Source organism: Ovis canadensis, chromosome 17, assembly GCF_042477335.2.
Source record: "Ovis canadensis isolate MfBH-ARS-UI-01 breed Bighorn chromosome 17, ARS-UI_OviCan_v2, whole genome shotgun sequence".
Lineage (NCBI taxonomy): Eukaryota > Metazoa > Chordata > Mammalia > Artiodactyla > Bovidae > Ovis > Ovis canadensis.
Genome location: NC_091261.1, coordinates 10557158 through 10569945, shown reverse-complemented (window position 1 = coordinate 10569945; position 12788 = coordinate 10557158). Strand labels below are relative to the sequence as shown.

At 37.9% G+C, this 12788-nt stretch overlaps 1 pseudogene; it reads left to right on the top strand.

The window, feature by feature from the left end:
- Positions 1-12788, top strand: part of LOC138422407 (ankyrin repeat domain-containing protein 26-like) — a 78543-nt pseudogene that overhangs the window by 25720 nt on the left and 40035 nt on the right.

Here is a 12788-nt window from a genome sequence, read left to right as displayed (position 1 = left end):
ATATGGATGATGCATTTGAAGTGAGCTTCCAGCACCAAAACATGTCAGAGAAGAATAGCAAAGCTTTCCCTTCTTCCTGTCTTCCTCATTGTTAGGAAGGCATTCAGGATTGCGGTCCCTGGGCATGCAGAGGGACCTCTGTCATCCTCTGTGGGGGAGTGTGGGCATAGGTGCTCAGCTGTAATGTGTGCAAATTGGTGTCTTATGAAACATTGCTGCTTTATAGGATGGTGTCACATAGGCCAACAAAAGAGAACTAGAAAGAAGGAGCAAGCAGGGGGCGTGATAGGGAGATCAAGGAACCTACAGCCTGATAGAGAGTCCACTGGAAAGTTTCCAACTTGTAATGCAGTTTCACTTTAGAGGGAAGTGTTAGAGTGAGGAAGTTGAGGCTAAGATTTCAGGAGAATAAATTAAGTTGAAGTAATGTAGAAGCAGACTCAGTATAGACCAGAGTTTCTCAGATTTCAACTAGTAGCCTGGGGACCTTGTGTGAAGTGCACATACTGAGCAGGAAGTCTAAGAATCTGTGTTTCTAACTAGCTCTCCGAGTAGCAAGAGTGTAGCCTTACATTTAGAGAAATCTGGAAGTAGAGCTTTGGAGAGTTCAGGACATAACAGGATCAAGGAAAAGCATTATTTTGTTTTTCTTTCTAAATGTGTCTGTAGCCAGAGGGAAGCAAAGAGTTGAAGTAGCAATTACAGGGGTAAGATACCATTGCTAAGCAAAGAGGGAAAAAGAAGTGGTGGGGATGATCCATAGAAAGAATGTAAAGGGGGAAGAATTAAGACCATGATCCAGAGATTACCCTTTATAGAGGAAAGCTCTAGTGAAAGCACAAAGGGAGGAAAGTAAGGCCTTAGGGAGGTGAGTTTGGAGTTGAGGAAACTTGAAGGAACTCCTTCTAGATGGCTTCAGTGTATTTGGATTGAGAAGAGATAAGATCATTGTTGCTCCAGAGAATACTGGAGGTGGGAAGGGGTGCTAGAAGTGGGGGAAACTCCAGCCACTCCAAATACCTATCAGACATCAAAGATATATGTTGTGTTGGTATTTGTTATTCAAATTAGATTAATGTGAATAGGGGGGCATTGACTTTTTTTGACAGTTGTTTCACAGAAATCCTTTGAAGTAGTAGCATGGTGTACCAAACCAAACTAAGTTTTGAAACAAAACCGATTAATAGGGTTCATTACCTAAATGCTAGAATTATTATTTTCGATAAGTACGGTTCTCCTCTGTTTCCTTACCCTACTGCCCTCCACCCAGGTGCCCTTTCCCATTAAAATCTCTTGCTTTGTCAGCACACGTGTCTCCTTGGACAATTCATTTCCGAGTGTTAGACAAGAGCCCAGTTTTGGGCCCTGGAAGAGGTCCGCCTTCCTGCAACAAATGGCGACTCTAGTGGGACTCCTCTTCGTTGAGACTGACATCCTGACCACTCAGGGTACTCAGGGGCCAGCTTGCCTGCCAAGGGACCAGACCCAGCGGCAGCAACTGGGACCCTTTTGTCCCCTCCTGACGCGGACAACTGGCCAGAGTGCCCCGACCGGTAAGGAACAAGAGACTTTATTTACCTCTCTCCCCTTCCCTCTCTCTTTCCTCTCCTTAACCCTTCCTATCTTTCCCTGTTTTTCTAGTCCCCCAGTCCTGGATGCAGGAATCTGGTGGAAGGGCCCTCAGCCTGAGCTGAGGATTGGAGACTGATTACCTCCTCTTGGCAGAGAACTCGAATTCTGGTTCTGGTCTGATTTCTGGTAGGGCCGAGTTCCAGTCTTCCCTTCTCTGGAGCCCAGGGAAAATTCCCATAATGCCTGGGTATCTGTAGGTGGCAGGAGACGTCTGTAAAGCCACCCCTTTTGCCCCCGCCCCCCCCCCCGCCTCCTCCCCCTTCTTCTTTCAACCTGGCTTCCTTTCCTCCCTTGAAATCTTTGATGTTAGTACTTGGATCTGAAGTTCTGTGTAAAGCGTCTGCTTGCAATGTGGGAGACCTGGGTTCAATCCCTGGGTCAGGAAGATCCCCTGGAGAAGGAAATGGCAACCCACACCAGTATTCTTGCCTGGAGAATCCCATGGATGGAGGAGCTTGGTGGGCTACAGTCCACAGGTCACAAAGAGTCGGACATGACTGAGCAACTTCACTTTCACTTTCACATTGATTTTGAAACATGGAAGATTTTTAATATCTAATAATTGTGTGACAGTTAAATTTATTATTTCCTTTTTGATAATTGCATTTCAATATTGAGAACTTATTATACGTTATTTTCTAGATGTGTCTTATATACCTTCTTGCATGATTGGATCGAGAAACTTTAAGATGGCTAAACTAGAGGAGCCAAGACATGTAGGCATACCAGTAGCCCGCATGGGTATGGAAAAAAAGTGAATATTTTTATGAACCATTATTCTACAAGTGTGTATCCCAGCTAATCAGTTCATTACTCTTTCTCTAATGAGAAATGAATTATGCATTCAGTTGAACTGTCATCCCAGCTGTGTACTTCTTAAATGACTGGATGGATTGAAGAACATAATAAATACTTGTAGTTTAATGGTGTAAATGATACTGCTGTATTTCATTCCAGACAATGCTGTTGCATTTTACCATCTACTTTCACATTTATCTTCTTGGGGTCATGATTTGTTCCTCTGATTAAGATCACTTTTCTCCTCATCAGTTGGCATGTTCACACTGGTCTGTGTGCACTTTAATATTTTATAAAGTCATTGAAAATGTAATGTTACTTTTGAAGTCTTAACTGCATGTTTTGTTAAACCTTTATTTCTATTTTTTCTTCACTATGTATAGTGGATTCATAGTCTGTCTTGCTGGTGTCCTAACATCCCCCTGAAAGCAAGACACTAAAACCAAATGTATTCACTGCCAAGGCTGAGCACAAGGATTTCTGCTCAGTGCTAACTCTGCATGAATGTAGAGCTGGCTTTCACGTTTACATGTAATTAACTCTATGTCCCTTTTCCCTTTTAGATTCTCCTGAGAAATATCCTAACATGAAGGCTAAATCATTTATGTTTTTATCTTGAATTATGAACTGTGGATTGTATCAAAGGTACATTATTTATTAACCAACTTGTTTCCAAACCCATTCAGCCTGCAGTCTTAGTGAGGGATTCCATTCCTAATAAAACAGTAGGAATGAAGGATCTACGAACATCCACTTCAGGTAAATTTTGCAATACACACGTAACTCTGAAAAGAGGGACACTGAAGTATTTGAAATTCTCAGTCTTCATACTGCTAACTTTATTTTTTTGCAAATTTAATTAAAGCATTTGACATACATAAGGCAAATGTTATTATTGGTATCCATGTTTTGAAAAAAAGATAAGTGCAAGCATAAGAACAAGAAATTTTTAAAATGTAAACTTGAACTCAATATGTTTCTGTATGTTTCAATACCCTGAAGTTCTCAGTTTGCAATCTGTATACTTCTTAGGGATTCTCAGAAATTATTAGATCCTAAGATTTTTCCAGTGTCCAAAAATGCTTATTTGAACTTTGACCTTTACCTAGAGTAAAGCTTGTCTTGTTAATATATCAGTTGTATTTCAGCTTATAATTATTTCATTTTAGTGTTGTTACACAGATGAATGTAGGCCAACCAGATGTTTTGTTTTGCAGACTTTGTGTGTCTGTTGTGTTTGTGGTATCTTTGATTATTAGAAGTAGAGGAAGTACTCATACTTTAATGACTTTTTGGTAGACATAATCTTTTAAAACAGTGATTCTGAAAGTTTTGGCTTTAGGATCCTTTTGTACTTCTAAAAATTATTAGAATGCCATGGAACTTTTGTTTAAGTCGGTTGTATTTATTGATGTTCACCGTATTGGAAAACAAAGCTGAAAAACTTAAAATATAAGAACACAGAATCATAATGGCTAATTCCATTTGTCATTAGAGTTATAATATCATATATCGTGTCTCTGAAGAACTCCACTGTGCATTCAAAAGAAAATGAGAATGGAAGTAACATTTAGTGTTGTTGTGAGAATAGTTCTGACCTCTTGGACCCCCTGACCTGATGGTCTCTGGACTTCAGGGAGTCTCAGGGCACACTTGAGAACCACAGTTTTAAACTGTTGAAGTGGTTAGATGTGAAATGATAAATGGGGCCTTGAGCTGAAACGGGGTTTAAAGTTTCACTTTTACATTTCTTGCTTGTTTCTTTGACTTCTCTTAAGAAATTTAGACCTGACAGCTTTTTTTTTTTTTTCTTGAAGCAAACACTTTTGTGTTGTATTCATTCTTTTATCATGGTGCTCTGTGCTCTTTGGATCCAGTGTTGTCCTCAACTTATCCTATTTTCATGTGGAAACAATTAGTCACACACAAGCCTATCATTTCTTATATGTTTGTGATGTTTATCCAAGGCTTAAAAAATGGCTTCTGAAGATATTGATACATTGAGAAAAGGCTGTCTCATTGTAATTAAAGCTGTTGTTGGTGCTGTTCAGTTGCTAAATCGTGTCCAACTCTTTGTGTCCCTATGGACTGTAACACGCCAGTCCACCCTGTCCCTCACCATCTCCCCAAGTTAGCCTAGTCATGTCCACTGAATCAGTGATGCTATCCAACCATCTCACCCTCTGCTGTCCCCCTCTCCTCCCCTCAATCTTTTCCAGCATCAGGGTCTTTTCCAGTGAGTTGGCTTTTCACATCAGGTGTCCAAAGTATTGGAGCTTCAGTTTCAGCATCAGTCCTTCCAGTGTGTATTCAGGGTTCATTTCCCTTGGAATTGACTGGTTTAATCTCTGCTCTCCAGGGACTCTCAAGAGTCTTCTCTAGCATCAATTCTTTGGCACTCAGCCTTCTTTACGGTCCAACTCTCACATCCCTTTGTGACTACTGCAAAATCCGTAGCTTTGACTGTACAGACCTTTGTCGGCAAAGTGATGTCTTTGCATTTTAATACATTGTCTTGGTTTGTACCATTAATTAAGGTAGTACCATTCAAAGAAGTGTTTTTAAAACCATGGTCTCTAGAACACACAATATTGTCATGCATAATTCAATGTAAAATAAATGCCATAAATTTTGTTAATAAACTATTTGTTGAGGAAAAATAATTATTAATAAAGTTCTTATGGAATACAGAATATGCAATAGAGATTGAGTGAATCAGAGTAAGTAATACTAGAAAATTAGCAGGTAGAAAAAATGAGACACTAGTTAATGTCTCTTCATGAATCACAGTGAAGTGTAAGATATAATAAGCTCTGACGGACTAGTGAGTTTGAGGGGAGAGGAGGACATGGAACTGATTCTCTGAAGAAAGACAGTACAAGTTAGTCAGAGTAGTATTCTTACTGACATTCTAATAAATGGAAACTGTTTTCAGATTCTGATTCTAGTTTGAGCCTCAGTAATGAGACTTATCAAAGAGCGGGGCATTTAAGAGTTGATCAGTGTCCACCGGTTTCACAATCAATGAGCAAAAATCAGTCAGCACCCACAGAATTTGGACAGATGACTGCAATAGATAAAAGGTGACTGTTGCCATTAAAAAGAATACATTTGAATCAGTACAGATGAGATGGATGAAACTGGAGCCGATTATACAGAGTGAAGTAAGCCAGAAAGAAAAACACCAATACAGTATACTAACACATATATATGGAATTTAGAAAGATGGCAATGATGACCCTGTATGCAAGACAGCAAAAAAGACACAAATGTGTATAGCGGTCTTTTGGACTCAGAGGGAGAGGGATAGGGTGGGATGATTTGGGAGAATGGCATTGAAACATGTATACTATCATGTAAGAATCGAATCGCCAGTCTATGTCTGATGCAGGATACAGCATGCTTGGGGCTGGTGCACGGGGATGACCCAGAGGGATGTTGTGGGGAGGGAGGTGGGAGGGGGGTTCATTTTTGGGAAAGCATGTACACCCTTGGTGGATTCATGCCAATGTATGGCAAAACCAATACAGTATTGTAAAGTAAAATAAAGTTAAAAAAAAAAAAGATGACTGTTGGAGTGGTGTTTTTGGGGAATTACACGCTCCATGACCTGTGCCAGTTTCAGCTGCCAGAAAACAGAAAAAGCAAACAAGGTAATGCAGCTGTGGGCCACCTGGGCATGGCCTAACCATTATTCTGATGGTTCCAAATTAGATTTTGTGGCAAAACCTACCTTGTGCTGAATCCTTTTATGCAACCTACAGCCAAGCAATATTTCTTAGCAAGGTGTTTGCATTCTCCCTCTGACCATAGTAATACAAGAAATACAGAGAGAGTTAGGAGAAAGTGTTTAGCCTAGTATTTAGCATACAGCTGAGAGTGGGTAACAGGATTATTTTTAGAACTCTGGGACTAGTTGGGAGACCTAGGTGGACATCTAGAGATTGCCTTCTCAAACTGTAACCTGATAGCAATATTGAAGGAGTGCTGTATCATTTAAAAGCGGTATATAGAAAGTCAATTCTGATTCTACTAGGATGCCCAATCTATTGAGTAACCACATCTAATATGTGTTGTCCATAAATACCAATTAATTTAGCACCTTTAATCAGTCATATGGTCAGAGCTATAGTAAGAAATCATATACTGTTTCTTTTTTTCACCCCTGGTTTTTTCTTTTCTACCCTCACCTATAGGGTTAACTTTGCATTTACAAAAGATTCTCAGTTATTTCCTAGAATAGTGACTACAAGCTATAAACTCAAAGTGTTTTTTTTTTTTTTTAATCTATAGAAGTGACTTGTTTGCCTTTGTTTGTGCATTAGCTTGGTACGTCCATGAAATGCAAGTTCAGATAAAACCTATCCAGTCCCTTCAACAGAGGAAGATGTGAAATAGGAAAGGTGCAAAATAAATGGAAGCAACTTCAGACCGTTCATGTAGATCATTTCTCATCTCAGTCAATACCTTTTATAAAGTAACCAGCAGAGTCTACTCCTTCAGGGTCCCCGATTTGTACATTTATTCATTTCATAAATATTTATTCTGTACTGGACTCAGAAAAGTTTATATCCTAAATATTTCTGGAAATGCTCCCCCAGTTCAGGCCTGCACCACCTTTGTTTTTTTTCCATTAATAATGCCTTGAGATTCATCTCCCTCCATTTGTTTGTGTGCCCTTCAAATTCATTCGTCTTGTAGCATTTAGAGTCACCTCTCTCAAAAGCAAGTGTGACTGTGAACCACTCTTCAAATCACATTAATGTCCAAGCATCATAAAGTGATGTGAGGCTTTCATAATCTGACTTCTGCCTGACTCTTCATCTCTTGCCCTTTCTGTCGTTTGCTATGGAATTCTGAATTGCTGGTGATGCCCTCCTGACCTGTCTCTGTACTTTCTCAGATATTTACCCTGTTGTGTGTGTACTTCTCTCCCCGTCTTGTTACAGCCTTGCATGCCTTCCCTCTCCTTCCCTTGGACTGTGTAAGTCTCCTCTCAGGCATTATCTCTAGAAAAGCATTCCCTGACATGTTTTATCTACATTTTTCTTTAAACTCCAGAGTCTAGTACAGAGCAGAAAGCTGATAAATAATTATTGAATAAAATAAATAAGGACTAAAAAGTGATTTTTAAGAGCTTGTCCTGTGCAGTTTAGGAGCCAAGAAGATAGACATGGGAAAAAAAAATTTACGATTCAGGTGATGAAGATACAGTAGAAAAATCTATAAAGTACTAAGGTCGCTACAAGGAAAGGGATACCTGTTTATCTGAGGAAAGATAGCTGTAATCAAGGACAACTTCACAAAGTAGGTTGAGTCTTAAAAGATGAAAAGTTATTTGTCAGGAAGAGTACAGGGTAGCATTTCAGATTAAGGAATTGATAAAAGCATAAAAAGTAAGAAGAATTTTGTAAACCATGAATAATGTTGCAGTTGAAGCTTGGCATGTTGTTAAAAAGGTACTGTTATGAAGTAGAGAAGAGACTGTATTGTGACTTTATATGTCTGTCCTGTATTTTGAAATTTTGTTTTGTTTCTGATTGTTCATTGATGTTTGGATGATTTTGTGAATGAGTCTTTGAGCTGTTTGTGTGCTCATATCCTAGTGACATCTGGTATTTTCCAAATTGTTTGCTGAAATTTTAGATCGTTGAAAGTATGTCTTAAAGAAGTAAATATTCAGCTGAAGATTAAGATTGATTTAAGATGTCATTCGATACTGTGTTTTAAATCTATGTTTTAAATAAAGATTATGTCTTTTATCTAAATATTCTAAGTAACTTTAATTGATTTGTCGGCAGAACTAGACTTAGAAATGACATTAGAGGAAGAAGAAGAAAAACCTGTTGGAGATGAAAATAACCATTCCCAGATATGTAAAAATGCAAATTTAAATTTCTGGCTTAATACTGTTTCCTATGCTTCAACAGCATGATACAGTGTGTAACAAAGGTCATGACAAATAAAATTACCTTTCAAAATTAGCCTTTTAGAATCAATAGATAATAATTTAATAGTTTTTTATGGAATCTTAATTATTAAACTTCACATATTGTTAGAATCTCTTATATTTATAGTTTGTTTTTGGAATTGAGGGAAAAAAAATTCCTGACTATTGTTTATTTCTTCCATTTTTATAACTTCATTGTATGATTATAAAGGTGATATCAAATACTGAATTGTAAGAGTAAACAGTTGAAATGATAAACAATATGACAATGATGATCCCGGACCTAGATACATGTAGAGAGAAATCATTCCCAGTGGTTCAGGGTTTTCCATTGAAATTGCCAGTCAGTGATGCCAAGATGAAAGAGTCATTCTGTCTGTGATCTTGGTGTAATTGATTAGGGATGTACATTCAGGGAGAGAGTGGGGTCATAGAATCAACCCGGTCACCTATTAAGAGAATCAAAGCTTCCAGATTGGACCTTTGTTGTTAGGGCACAAAGAATAACTTTCTAATTTATCTCCTTTTGGGGTGAGAAATCAATAAATATTACTAAAAATGCTTTTTCCACTTTCATTGGTAGATATTAGAATATAATATAACTGAATGTAGGGGCTTCCTTGGTAGCTCAGCTGGTAAAGAATCCACCTGCAATGAAGGAGACCCCAGTTCATTTTCTGGGTCAGGAAATTCCCCTGGAGAAGGGTTTGGCTACCCACTCCAGTATTGTTGGGCTTCCCTGGTGGCTCAGATGGTAAAGAATCCACCTGTAATGTGTGAGACCTAGGTTTAATCCCTGGGTTGGGAAGATACCCTGGAGGAGGATGTGGCAACCTACTCCAGTATTCTTGCCTGGAGAATCCCAGGGATGGGGGAGCCTAGTGGGCACCTTTGTGGGCTGCCATCTATGGCGTCACACAGAGTCGGACACAACTGAAGTGACTTAGCAGCAGCAGCAGCAGCAAGCATAGATTAAGAAGTTTAAGAGTTAGATTTTAATAAATTTTAGATTTCCAACATGGACACCTCAGGATATTTTTAGTTACAAATACATGTGCTTCCTTCCCTTTATGTATTTAATAACAAATTTAATAACAATAAAACTAAAATTAAAAATAGAACAAACAGTAAAACAAATTAAAAAAATAAAAAATTTAATAAATACATGTACTCCCTTCCCAATACATGTATAAGGCTTCTCTTGTGGCTCAGCTGGAAAAGAATTTGCCTGTAATGCAGGAGACCTGGGCTCGATTTCTGGGTTGGGAAGATCCCCTAGAGAAAGAAGAGACTATCCACTCCAGTATTCTGGCCTGTTGAACTCCCTGGTCCGTATAGTCCATAGGGTTGCAAAGAGTCGGACACAACGGAGTGGCTTTCACTTTAACTTTCACATGTACTCCCACATATTCTTTAATCATCACTTGCAGATGTTTCTTTTGAGACAGACTTTTCCATTATGTTGTTTACTAAAATGTATTAAGTTCTGACACATGTGATTTTGTCATGTAGGTAGTATAAACTCCCACCCCCAAAAAATTATCTCCAAAGGAGAAAACTGAGTTTTGAGATGCTGTACGATTTTTCTTCCTTCCAGTAATAGATTTTTAAGTTTCTTTGCTTGTTTGCTCTTTTGTGTAAGAGGTGCATTGACTTGAGTTTTAACAACAGACAAAAATCTGTAGGTATTCTCCTTTAAAAGAAAAAGGAGATCAGCCCTATCCCCAGCTAAGGCATTAAATTACTTGGGTAAAGTCACGCAAACTTATCTGATTCATTTGATGAATTTATTTGGTAATTTATCAGATTCAAAGTTACAGAATTTAATCATCTCTTTTGGTGCCATAAAATGCTAGGGAATGCCACTTTAGGGGCTTTGAAGAAATCATTTAGCTTATCTTTGTGTATGATGTTAAGAAGGGTTCCAATTTCATTCTTTTACATGTAGCTGTCTAGTTTTCCCAGCACCATTTATTGAAGAGGCTGTCTTTGCCCCATTGTATATTCTTGCCTCCTTTGTCAAAACTAAGGTACCCATAGGTGCATGGGTTTATTTCTGGGCTTTCAGACTTGTTCCATCAGTCTATATTTCTGTTTTTGTGCCAGTACCATACTGTCTTTATGACTGTAGCTTTGTAGTATAATCTGAAGTCAAGAAGGTTGATTTCTCCAGCTCGATTGGACTAAAATGGATTAAAGACCTAAATGCAAGACTAGAAACTATAAAACTCTTAGTGTAAAACATAGGCAGAACACTCAATGACATACATCAAAGCAAGATCATCTGTGACCCACCTCCTAGAGTAATGGAAATAAAAACAAAAGTAAACAAGTGGGACCTGATTAAACTTAGAAGCTTTTGCACAGCAAAGGAAACTATAAACAAGATGAAAAGACAACCCTAAGAATGGGAGAAAATAATAGCAAATAAAACAACTGACAAAGGATTAATTTCCAAAATATACAAGCAGCTAATACAACTCAATACCAGAAAAACAATCCAATCAAAAAGTGGGGAAAAGACCTAAATAGACATTTCTCCAAAGACTACATACAGATGGCTAACAAACACATGAAAATGTGCTCAACATCGCTCATTATTAGAGAAATACAAATCAAAACTACAATGAGATATAACCTCACACCAGTCAGAATGGCCATCATCAAAACGTCTACAAGCAATAAATGCTGGAGAGGGTGTGGAGGAAAGGGAACACTCTTGCACTGTTGGTGGGAATGTAAATTGATCCAGTCACTATGGAAGGCTGTATGGAGATTCCTTAAAAAACTAGGAATAAAACTACAATATGACCCAGGAGCAATCTCACTCCTAGGCATATACCCTGAGGGAACCAAAATTGAAAAAGACTCATGTATCCCATCATTCATTCCAGCACTGTTGCTATAGTTAGAACATGGAAGCAACCTAGATGTCCACTGATAGATGAATGGATAAAGAAGTTGTGGTTCATATACACAATAGAATATTACTCAGCCATAAAAAGGTATGCAATTGAGTCAGTTCTAATAAGGTGAATGAACTTAGAGCCTATTATACAGAGTGAAGTAAGTCAGAAAGAGAAAGATAAATATTGTATTCTAACACATATATATGGAATCTAGGAAAATGGTATTGAAGAATTTATTTACAGGGCGGCAGTGGAGAATCAGACATAGAAAATAGATTTATGGACTTGGAGCAAGGGGAAGAGAGGTTGAGATGCATGGAAAGAGTAACATGGAAACTTACATTACCATATGTAAAAAGATAGACAATGGGGATTTGCTGTATGGCTCAGAAAACTCAAACAGGAGCTCTGTATCAACCTAGAGGGGTGGGATGGGGGCGGGGAGATGGGAGGCAGGTTCAAAAGGCAGAGGATATATGTATAACTGGCTGGTTTATGTTGAAGTTTGACAGAAAACAACAAAATTCTGTAAAGCAATTTCGTTCAATTAAAAAATAATTTGAAAAAAAGAAAAACAAAAAAATCATTTAACCTTTCTTGGTTTTACTCCTATTTCTGGTAAATAATGGGGCTACAATAGACAATTATTTCTATACCCTCTAGCTATAAAGTTTGATGGTTATTGAATGTGGAATTGGGAAGCATTATTTATATTCCAGAATTCCACACTAACCACTCGTCAGTTTCACTCTGCTCTTTGTGTTTTGGTAAACTTTGGTTCATATATTTTAGTGAACACCATCACTTTTTCGTTATATCCTGGATCCAAATGAACAAAGAAATGTAAAAGGCAGTGGGGAAAGAATAGCTTTAGTGTTTTTGAGGCACTAAGGTGTCACATCCTCTAAATCTGTCTGTTTAATGGAAAATCCAGGTGGTAAAGACTGAAGAGGACAGATTTTGTGTGTTTTGTCTTTTTATTTCTCTGTCTCTGCCAGTTAGATGGGGAAGACTGGGGATGAATAATTGCATCATCTTAGGGAAGCCTTTTTTGAAATTTTGGGAATTTTGTTTCTTTTTTGTCAAAAAAGGAGAAGTAGGATTTACAAATATTTCAGTGACTTGTTAGTGACAAAATTCAAGTAAGCACAAAAAGATTTTTTTATCACTTAAAATCAGGCCAAACCCTGAGTCAAATAATACAATTAATGAAAACAAAAAAAGATGTTTATAATTAAGTAACAGAATTTCTTACTGTCAAACTTTCATTGAAGTTTGAAGAAGAAAATAAGAAGCACAAAAGTAGTGAAGTGGAAGTATCAGACAATGTATGTGATACTGCTGATGAGAGTGGATTGATTCAGTAGGGAAAGAACAAGCAGGAGTTTGCTGCTATGGAGAATGAAGGTTCTGATAGGTAAGCCTATTTAACAGCAGGTCATTTGTTATTTTTCTGTTAAATAAGTTTGGATGTGAGAGTTGGACTATAAAGAAAGCTG